Source organism: Pseudophryne corroboree, chromosome 6 (assembly GCF_028390025.1).
Source record: "Pseudophryne corroboree isolate aPseCor3 chromosome 6, aPseCor3.hap2, whole genome shotgun sequence".
In the NCBI taxonomy this organism is placed as follows: Eukaryota; Metazoa; Chordata; class Amphibia; order Anura; family Myobatrachidae; genus Pseudophryne; species Pseudophryne corroboree.
This window is the reverse complement of record NC_086449.1, coordinates 136,385,714-136,395,508: the sequence shown is the minus strand read 5'-3', so window position 1 is coordinate 136,395,508 and position 9,795 is coordinate 136,385,714.

Below are 9,795 nucleotides of genomic sequence, written 5' to 3'. Positions count from 1 at the left end.
TTAGGGAGAAACTGGGGACGAGTCCTCAATTCTGCCCTCTCCATATGGAAAATCAGATAAGGACTTTTATATGACAAATCCGCCAATTCTGATACACGCCTGGCCGAAGCCAAGGTCAATAACATGACCACTTTCCGCGTGAGATATTTTAGATCCACGGTTTTTAGTGGTTCAAACCAATGTGATTTTAAGAAACTCAACACCACGTTGAGATCCCAAGGTGCCACTGGAGGCACAACCGGGGGCTGAATATGCAGCACTCCTTTTAGAATGTCTGAACTTCAGGTACTGAAGTTAATTCTTTCTGGAAGAAAATCGACAGAGCCGAGATCTGTATCTTAATGGAGCCTTATTTTAGGCCCATAGACACTCCTGCTTGTAGGAAATGCAGAAATCGACCTAGTTGAAATTCCTCTGCTGGGGCCTTTTGTGGCCTCACACCAAGCAACATATTTCCGCCATATGCGGTGATAATGTTTTGCAGTTACATCTTTCCTGGCTTGAATCAGCGTAGGAATGACTTCCTCCGGAATGCCCTTTTCCTTTAGGATCCGGCGTTCAACCGCCATGCCATCAAAACGTAGCAGCGGTAAGTCTTGGAACAGACAGGGCCCCTGCTGCAGCAGGTCCTGTCTGAGCGGCAGAGGCCATGGGTCCTCTGATATAATTTTTTGAAGTTCTGGGTACCAGGCTCTCCTTGGCCAATCCGGAACCACAAGTATCGTTCTTACTCCTCGCCTTCTTATTATTCTCAGTACCTTTGGTATGAGAGGCAGAGGGGGGAACACATAAACCGACTGGTACACCCACGGTGTTACCAGAGCGTCCACAGCTATCGCCTGAAGGTCCCTTGACCTGGAGCAATATCTTTTATAGCTTTTTGTTGAGGCGGGACGCCTTCATGTCCACCTGTGGCCTTTCCCAATGGTGTACAATCCTTTGGAAGACTTCTGGATGAAGTCCCCACTCTCTCGGGTGGAAGTCATGTCTGCTGAGAAGATCTGCTTCCCAGTTGTCCACTCCGAGAATGAACACTGCTGACAGTGCTAACACATGATTTTCCGCCCATCGGAGAATCCTTGTGGCTTCTGCCATCGCCATCCTGCTTCTTGTGCCGCCCTGTTGGTTTACATGGGCGACTGCCGTGATGTTGTCTGATTGGATCAGGACCGGCCTTTTGAAGCAGAGGCCTTGCCTGACTCAGGGCATTGTAAATGGCCCTCAGTTCCAGAATATTTATGTAGGGAAGTCACCTGACTTGACCAAAGTCCCTGGAAGCTTCTTCCCTGTGTGACTGCCCCCCAGCCTCAAAGGCTGGCATCCATGGTCACTAGGACCTAGTCCTGTATGTCGAACCTGCGGCCCTCTTGAAGATGGGCACTCTGCAGCCACTACAGTAGAGATACCCTGGTCCTTGGAGACAGGGTTATCAGCCGATGCATCTGAAGATGTGATCTGGACCACTTGTCTAACAGGTCCCCCTGAAAAGTTCTTGCATGGAACCTGCCGAATGGGATTGCTTCGTAGGAAGCTATCATTTTTCCCAGGACTCGCGTGCAATGATGCACCGATAACTGTTTTGGCTTCAGGAGGTCTCTGACTAGAGATGACAGCTCCATGGCTTTCTCCTCCGGGAGAAACACTTATTTCTGGTCTGTGTCCAGAACCATCCCCAGGAACAGTAGACGTGTCGTAGGAAACAGCTGTGTCTTTGGACTGTTTAGAATCCAACCGTGCTGTTGTAGCACTTTCCAAAATAGTGCTACCCCGACTACCAACTGCTCCTTGGACCTCGCCCTTATAAGGAGATTGTCCAAGTACGGGATCATTAAAAACTCCCCTTTTTCGAAGGAGTATCATCATTCCGGCCATTACCTTGGTAACACCCTCGGTGCCATGTACAGTCCAAACGGCAGAGTCTGGACTTGGTAATGGTAATCCTGTACCACAAATCTGAGGTACTCCTGGCGAGGATAGTAAATGGGGACATGCAGGTAAGCATCCTTGATGTCCCGGGATACCATGTAATCCCCCTCGTCCAGGCTTGCAATAACCGCCCTGGGCGATTCCATCTTGAACTTGAATTTTTTTATGTATGTGTTCAAGGATTTTAAATATAAAAAAGGGTCACACCGAACCATGCGGTTTCGGTACCCCAAACCGTGTGGAATAGTAACCCCGTCCTTGTTGAAGTAGGGGCACCTTAAGTATTACCCGATGGGAATACAGCTTATTAATTGCCTCTAGCACAGCCTCCCTGCCTGAGGGAGTTGTCGGCAAGGCATATTTGAGGAAACGGCGAGGGGAAGACATCTCGAATTCCAGCTTGTACCCTTGAAATACTACTTGAATGAAACAGGGATCCACCTGTGAGCCCACTGATCGCTGAAATTTTTGAGACGGCCCCCCCACCGTACCTGGCTACACCTGTGGAGCCCCCGCGTCATGCTGTGGACTCAGAGGAAGCGAGAGAAGAATTATGATTCTGGGAACAGGCTGACTAGTGCAGCTTTTTCCCTCTTCCCTTGTCTCTGTACAGAAAGGAAGCGCCTTTGACCCGCTTGCTTTTCTGAAGCCGAAAGGACTGTACCTGATAATACAGTGCTTTCTTAGGCTGTGAGGAAAACTGAGGTAAAAATATTTCTTCCCAGCTGTTGCTGCGGATACGAGGTCCCAGAGACCATCCCCAAATAATTCCTCACCCTTATAAGGCAGAATCTCTATGCGCCTTTTAAAGTCAGCATCACCTGTCCAGTGACAGGTCTCTAATACCCTCCTGACAGAATGGACATCACATTCATTTTGGATGCCAGCCGGCAAAATATCCCTCTGTGCATCCCTCATATATAAGACGACGTCTTTAATATGTTCTCATGTTAGCAAACTAGTATGTTTGACAGGGTCACCGACCACGCTGCAGCAGCACGCTCTGCAGGTTTCAGTCTAGTACCTGAGTGTGTAAAAACAGACTTCAGGATAGCCTCCTGCTTTTTATCAACAGGTACCTTCAAAGTGGCCGTTCCTAAAACGGTAGTGCCACCTATTTTGACAACCGTGTGAGCGCCTTATCCACCCTAGGGGATATCTCCCAGCGTAACTTATCCTCTGGCGGGAAAAGGTACGCCATCAGTAACTTTTTTGAAATTACCAGTTTCTTATCAGGGGGAACCCACGCTTCTCACACACTTCATTCATTCATCTGATGGGGGAACAAAACCCTGCCTGCTTTTTCTCCCCAAACATAAAAACCCATTTTTAGAGGTTAATGTCAGAAATGTGTAACACATTTTTTATTGCCGGGATCAAGTCACGGATGTTCCTAGTGGATTGTGTATATGTCTCAACCTTGACGACACTGGAGTCAGACTCCGTGTCGACATCTGTGTCTGCCATCTGAATGAGCGGGCGTTTTTGAGCCCCTGATGGCCTTTGAGACGCCTGGGCAGGCGCGGGCTGAGAAGCCGGCTGTCCCACAGCTGTTACGTCATCCACCCTTTATGTAAGGAGTTGACACTGTCGGTTAATACCTTTCACCTAACCATCCACTCTGGTGTCGGCCCCACAGGGGGCGACATCACATTTATCGGCATCTGCTCCGTCACTATATAAGCCTCCTCCTCAAACATGTCGACACAGCTGTACCGACACACCGCACACACACAGGGAATGCTCTGACTGAGGACAGGACCCCACAAAGCCCTTCGGGGAGACAGAGAGAGAGTATGCCAGCACACACCAGAGCGCTATATAATGTGGGGATTAACACTATAACTGAGTGAATTTTCCCCAATAGCTGCTTGTATATACAATATTGCGCCTAAATTTAGTGCCCCCCCTCTCTTTTTAACCCTTTGAGCCTGAAAACTACAGGGGAGAGCCTGGGGAGCTTTCTTCCAGCTGCACTGTGAAGAGAAAATGGCGCCAGTGTGTCTGAGGGAGATAGCTCCGCCCCTTTTCCGCTGCCTATTCTCCCGCTTTTTTATGGATTCTGGCAGGGGTATTTATCACATATATAGCCTCTGGGGCTATATATTGTGATTGTTTTGCCAGCCAAGGTGTTTTTATTGCTGCTCAGGGCGCCCCCCCCCAGCGCCCTGCACCCTCAGTGACCGGAGTGTGAAGTGTGCATGAGGAGCAATGGCGCACAGCTGCAGTGCTGTGCGCTACCTTGGTGAAGACTGATGTCTTCTGCCGCCGATTTTCCGGACCTCTTCTTGCTTCTGGCTCTGTAAGGGGGACGGCGGCGCGGCTCCGGGACCGAACACCAAGGACTGGGCCTGCGGTCGATCCCTCTGGAGCTAATGGTGTCCAGTAGCCTAAGAAGCCCAATCCGGCTGCAAGCAGGCGAGTTCGCTTCTTCTCCCCTTAGTCCCTCGCTGCAGTGAGCCTGTTGCCAGCAGGTCTCACTGAAAATAAAAAACCTATTGCTATACTTTCTTTCTAGAGGCTCAGGAGAGCCCCTAGTGTGCATCCAACCTCGGCCGGGCACAAGATCTAACTGAGGCTTGGAGGAGGGTCATAGTGGGAGGAGCCAGTGCACACCAGGTGGTCATAAATCTTTCTAGAGTGCCCAGCCTCCTTCGGAGCCCGCTATTCCCCATGGTCCTTTCGGAGTTCCCAGCATCCACTAGGACGTTAGAGAAACACACATACACTCACACCCTCCCCACCAGTGAAACATGACAGACCCCCAGTAAAACACACACACACTCCTTCCCCCAGTGAAACATGACAGACCCCCAGTAAAACACACACACTCCTTCCCCCAGTGAAACACAAACACACACCATCCTCCCCTGCGTTAGACATTTCCCACACACACCACACACATCTCTCCCCACCACCAGTTAAACAAACAGCATTAGCACAGAGCCTCACCTGGCCAGCAGGAAAAGAAAGCCACCCGCACCTGACACACACCACGGACTAGGGATGGACATCGATGGTCGATGTTTCCGAACCATCGATGTTTTCGTTTCGATGGTAGTGTTTTTAGCATTTAATGGTGCCCTCCCGATGTTTTTCACCATCGAATGATAGTCATTCGATGTTCTTCCGATGCTGGCTTGTTTTTTTCTAATTCCAAATAGCTATGCCTCCTCTTGCTGCTGTGTCTATCAGGGAAACTTCCTAAGTCCATTGGAGGCTGTCCGTTTCAGACATGAGCCTGCTCAGCCAGACCCCTCACCCCCTCCCCTCTCTAGGCTGCTGCTAGGCAACAGGGCCCACTGCAAGCTCTGATTGGCTCTCACTGACTCAGAGAGCCAATCAGATCCCAGACCTTACCCTGCAGCAGCAGAAGCCACAGACACTCGGAGCTCAGGAGGATTCAGAGGAGACAGAGTGACCTCACTGATATTTATATCACTCCAGCTATACACCACCATTGATCAGATTCAGGGGGAATAATTTAGGAGGGCTATGGACAAAGTCCTTGCTTGAGTATGTTTTGGACTGTGGGAAAAACCAAGAGAAAACACAAAACCATGGAAAGAACATACAAACTCCACACCATAATCATCGGAATTGGTCCCATGTGAGACAGCAAAGCAAACCGTGCACTGAGCAAGTTGCCATCCACATTATTGTAAGAAATTCCCAGCCGGTACGCCGTACCACCGGGTCGTCCACAATACTGCATTCCGCTGGCTTCGTTCTGTGTGAGGGGAGGAGAGCGCAGCGCAGTGCCTCTCCTGCCCCTCAATTCTCTTGGATGCCCAGTCTCACTCTCCAACGGCGGCGGCGCGGTCAATCTGAATAAGGCACCGGTTTACTAGCCAATCAGAGCTTATGGACCGGCAGCCGCGGCTCCTGATTGGCTGCCGGTCCGCGAGCTCTGATTGGCTAACAAACCGGCGCATCATTTCAGATAGACCCCGCCGCCGTTGGAGAGTGAGACCGGGCATCAAAGAGAATTGAGGGGCAAGAGAGACACTATGCTACGCTCTCCTCCCCTCACATAGAAGAAACAGCCAGCGGTAAGGGGTGGGGGGCAATGAGCACACAGTGGGACAATGTATATCTGACACAGTGGGGGCATTGTATATCTGACACAGTGGGGGCAATGTATATCTGGCACTGTGGGGGCATTGCATATCTGGCACTGTGGGGGCATTGTATATCTGGCACTGTGGGGGCATTGTATATCTGGCACTGTGGGGGCATTGTATATCTGGCACTGTGGGGGCAATGTATATCTGGCACTGTGGGGTCATTGTATATCTGGCACTGTGGGGGCAATGTATATCTGGCACAGTGGGGGCATTGCATATCTGGCACAGTGGGGGCATTGTATATCTGGCACAGTGGGGGCAATGTATCTCTGGCACTGTGGGTGCATTGTATATCTGGCACCGTGGGGGCATTGCATATCTGGCACAGTGGGGGCATTGTATATCTGGCACAGTGGGGGCATTGTATCTCTGGCACTGTGGGGGCATTGTATATCTGGCACAGTGGGGGCAATGTATCTCTGGCACTGTGGGGGCATTGTATATCTGGCACAGTGGGGGCATTGTATATTTGGCACTGAGGGGGCAATGTTACTTCATCATTGGGCATTATCTGTGTGTATTATATATGTATATTATACACACAATGTCCAGTGATAAAGTAATATGTTGCTCAGAGTCTGGCCCTGCCCCCGATCCCAATTCCCACATTGCAAACGAAAATACAGGCTTTTGCGCATGAACTAGTCATATAAATAGTTTTCACCATCGAATACTTTTGATGTGATGGTTAGTAACCATTGCATCGAAAGTTTCAATGGTAGAACATTGCCATCATATGATGGTTTGCTTTCGATGTCCATCCCTACCACGGACATTTGTTCACCGGCACATGGTCCGGCCAGCTCTCTTGCAAACTGCAAAGCACCACTGGGAGATCTGCCTGGGAGGAGCTGCATGCTGCTTCTGCAGCTAGCTCCCCCTACTGTACGTTCAGCCAGCCTCTCTGCAATAGGAGGAGGCACTGCTGCTGGATGCTGCCGGCAGCCTCAGAGGCTTCGTGATAACATTTAAAAAAAAAAAATCGATGGATCGGCGGCCATAACATCACATTATTTATAGTATACAGCACATGGACACCCCCCCTCATATTACAGCTAGTACCACACTAACATACCTCCCAACTGTCCCGATTTTCGCAGGACAGTCCAGTTAGGAGGCTCCTGATCACTCACTGCTCTGCTCAGTTGAGAGCAGAGCAGCGTTGAATAGACGCTGTGCGCACGCGCACAGCGTCTATTCCAGTGAGTTAGAGGGAGAGGGGGCATGCCCCCTCAGTGACGAAAACGGGGGCGTGGCTGGCGATTGCGGCCCTCCCATGAAGCCACGCCTTTTATACACAGACCACGCCCCCTTTTCGGTCGCGGGCGCGACACGCGCCAAGATGTCCCTCCTTCCTCTACTTCAATGTTGGGAGGTATGCACTAATGTGAATTATACACAGGTTTCCCTCCTCTCCTCCCCCCAATTGGACCCATTACTAGATTACAGAGTACATCAGATAATAAATCACACAGCCTACATTCCCCCAGGATAACCCCAGCACCCACCTGGTTACCTTGATTCTTCCTGTAAAGGCTGACCCGGGACAGTGTGGGAGGCAGCACATGCAGAGACCCCCAGTGAGAGGCGAGGAGCAGGAAGAGGAAGCTACTGCTGCTGCTGCTGGGCTGATCCTCACACAGACGCTGCAGCCCTGAGAGTGGTGGGAGGGGCAGGCCACAGAGAAGCAGAGGCCTGCTGCAGTGTTCATGACGGCCGCTGCTACACACAACCCTGCGGTGGCCAGCTACTACAGCTAGGTATGAAGTCTCCTGTGCTGGCCCCGCCCCCCGACTGCTCCGGACTCGCGCATGCGCAATCCACATATTTATTCAAAGCCTTTAAAAACCGGGAGGGCTGTCAAGGATTCCGGGGCAGCGGGAGGCTCACCTAAAAATCGGGAGCCTCCCGCTGAATGCGGGAGGGTAGGCAAGCCTGGACTAATCATGGGAATGTGCCTCCATGTGAGGTTTGTTATTGCAGAAAAATGTAATAATATCATATAGTTATATTATTCAGATAATGTAGAGTGACTGCTGACAAATGGCCGCAAGATTCTTAGTTCTATAGCTGATTTCAGCTCTTATATATAATTAGGCCATGTATATTACGCAGGTCCAATCTGTATAGATGATCCAATATAGAGAATCATCTATACAGATTGGACCTGCATAATAGACATGGCCTAATTATATTTAAAAGCAGTAGAAGTCTCAGTCTCTCGCCTTTCTAAAAAGGCGGTGCTCCCTGCTCCGGGCTCTTTTACGGTAAAGGACCCGGGGGATAGAAAAATAGAAACCACTCTAAAATCTACATACACTGCTGCAGGTGTAGCTCAAAGGCTGGTCATTGCTGGTTACTGGATGACGCATGCCATTCATACATGTGCTACTCAGAATGATTCAGGAGGGCCTTTCAGGGGATATGTCCTTGGTTACTACTGTAACTTTCCTAATACACATTCAGGACACGGCAAGAGTCCTCTGTGACTCTCTTAAAGAGATTGGCAATATTAATGCTAGGACCACGGCTATGGCTGTGTCTGCATGCAGAGCCATATTGTTGCATCAGTGGATTGCAGATGCTGACTCCAAACGTAAAGTGTGGAATCTCTTCCCTTCACAGGTAAATGGCTCTTCAGAGGTGAATTGGACACATGGATCTCCAAAGCTACTGCTGGGAAATCCATGTTTCTCCCTTCAGGGGTTCCACCTGCTAGACATACCTACCCAGGATCCTCTACTCAATCCTTTCGGTCCTCCAGATTTCGATCTAGGGCCCCGGGGTGCCTCCAATGCGACTAGAGGCTCCAGGGGTAAGCCTAAGAAACCAGCCGTTGCCGGCTCTCAGGACCAGAGCACCAGTTCAGCTTCGGCTAAGACTTCAGCATGACAATGCCCACCCACCCCGAGGGAATCTCACAATGGGAGCTCGATTACATCACTACAGCCACATCTGGGATGGTTCCTGCCAAGATGCCTGGGTAATTCACCTTATCTCTCAGGGTTACAAGCTGGAGTTCGACAGTGCTCCTCCCCAACGATTTTTCAAATCAGGCTTGCCAGCTTTGGAAAATATGCATGTTACACTACTACTGGCCATCGACAAGTTCGTCCAGTCCCAAGTCATTGTTCCAGTACCCCTGCTACAACAAGGACAAGTCTGTTTGTAGTGCCAAAACCAGATGGGTCTGTGAGACCCATTTTGAATCTGAAGTCCTTGATTCCTTACCTGAAGGTTTTCAAATTCAAGATGGAATCTTTGAGAGTGGTGATCGCGGGCCTGGACAACAGGAATTCCTTGTGTCCCTGGATATCAAGGACGCCTACCTACATATCCCGATTTGGCCTCCTCATCAGGCCTATCTACGATTCGCCCTACTGAACGATCACTACCAGTTTCAGGTGTTGCCCTTCGGCCTGCCTACAGCTCCGAGGGTGTTCACGAAGGTGATGGCGGAAATGATGTTCCAGCTCAGAGTCCAGGGGGTCAACATTGTCCCTTACCTGGATGATCTCCTCATAAAAGCAAGTTCCAGGGAGCTTCTATTGCTTCATATAGATCGCACTATCCAACTTCTGTCTCACCACAGGTGGATCCTCAATCTACAGAAGTCTCAACTGGAACCGTCTCAACGGCTCATGTTTCTGGGTATGATATTGGAAACTGTAGCTCAAAGAGTGTTTCTCCCAGAAGACAAGGTGAGAACACTTCAATAGATGGTTCGCATGGTTCTCCGTCC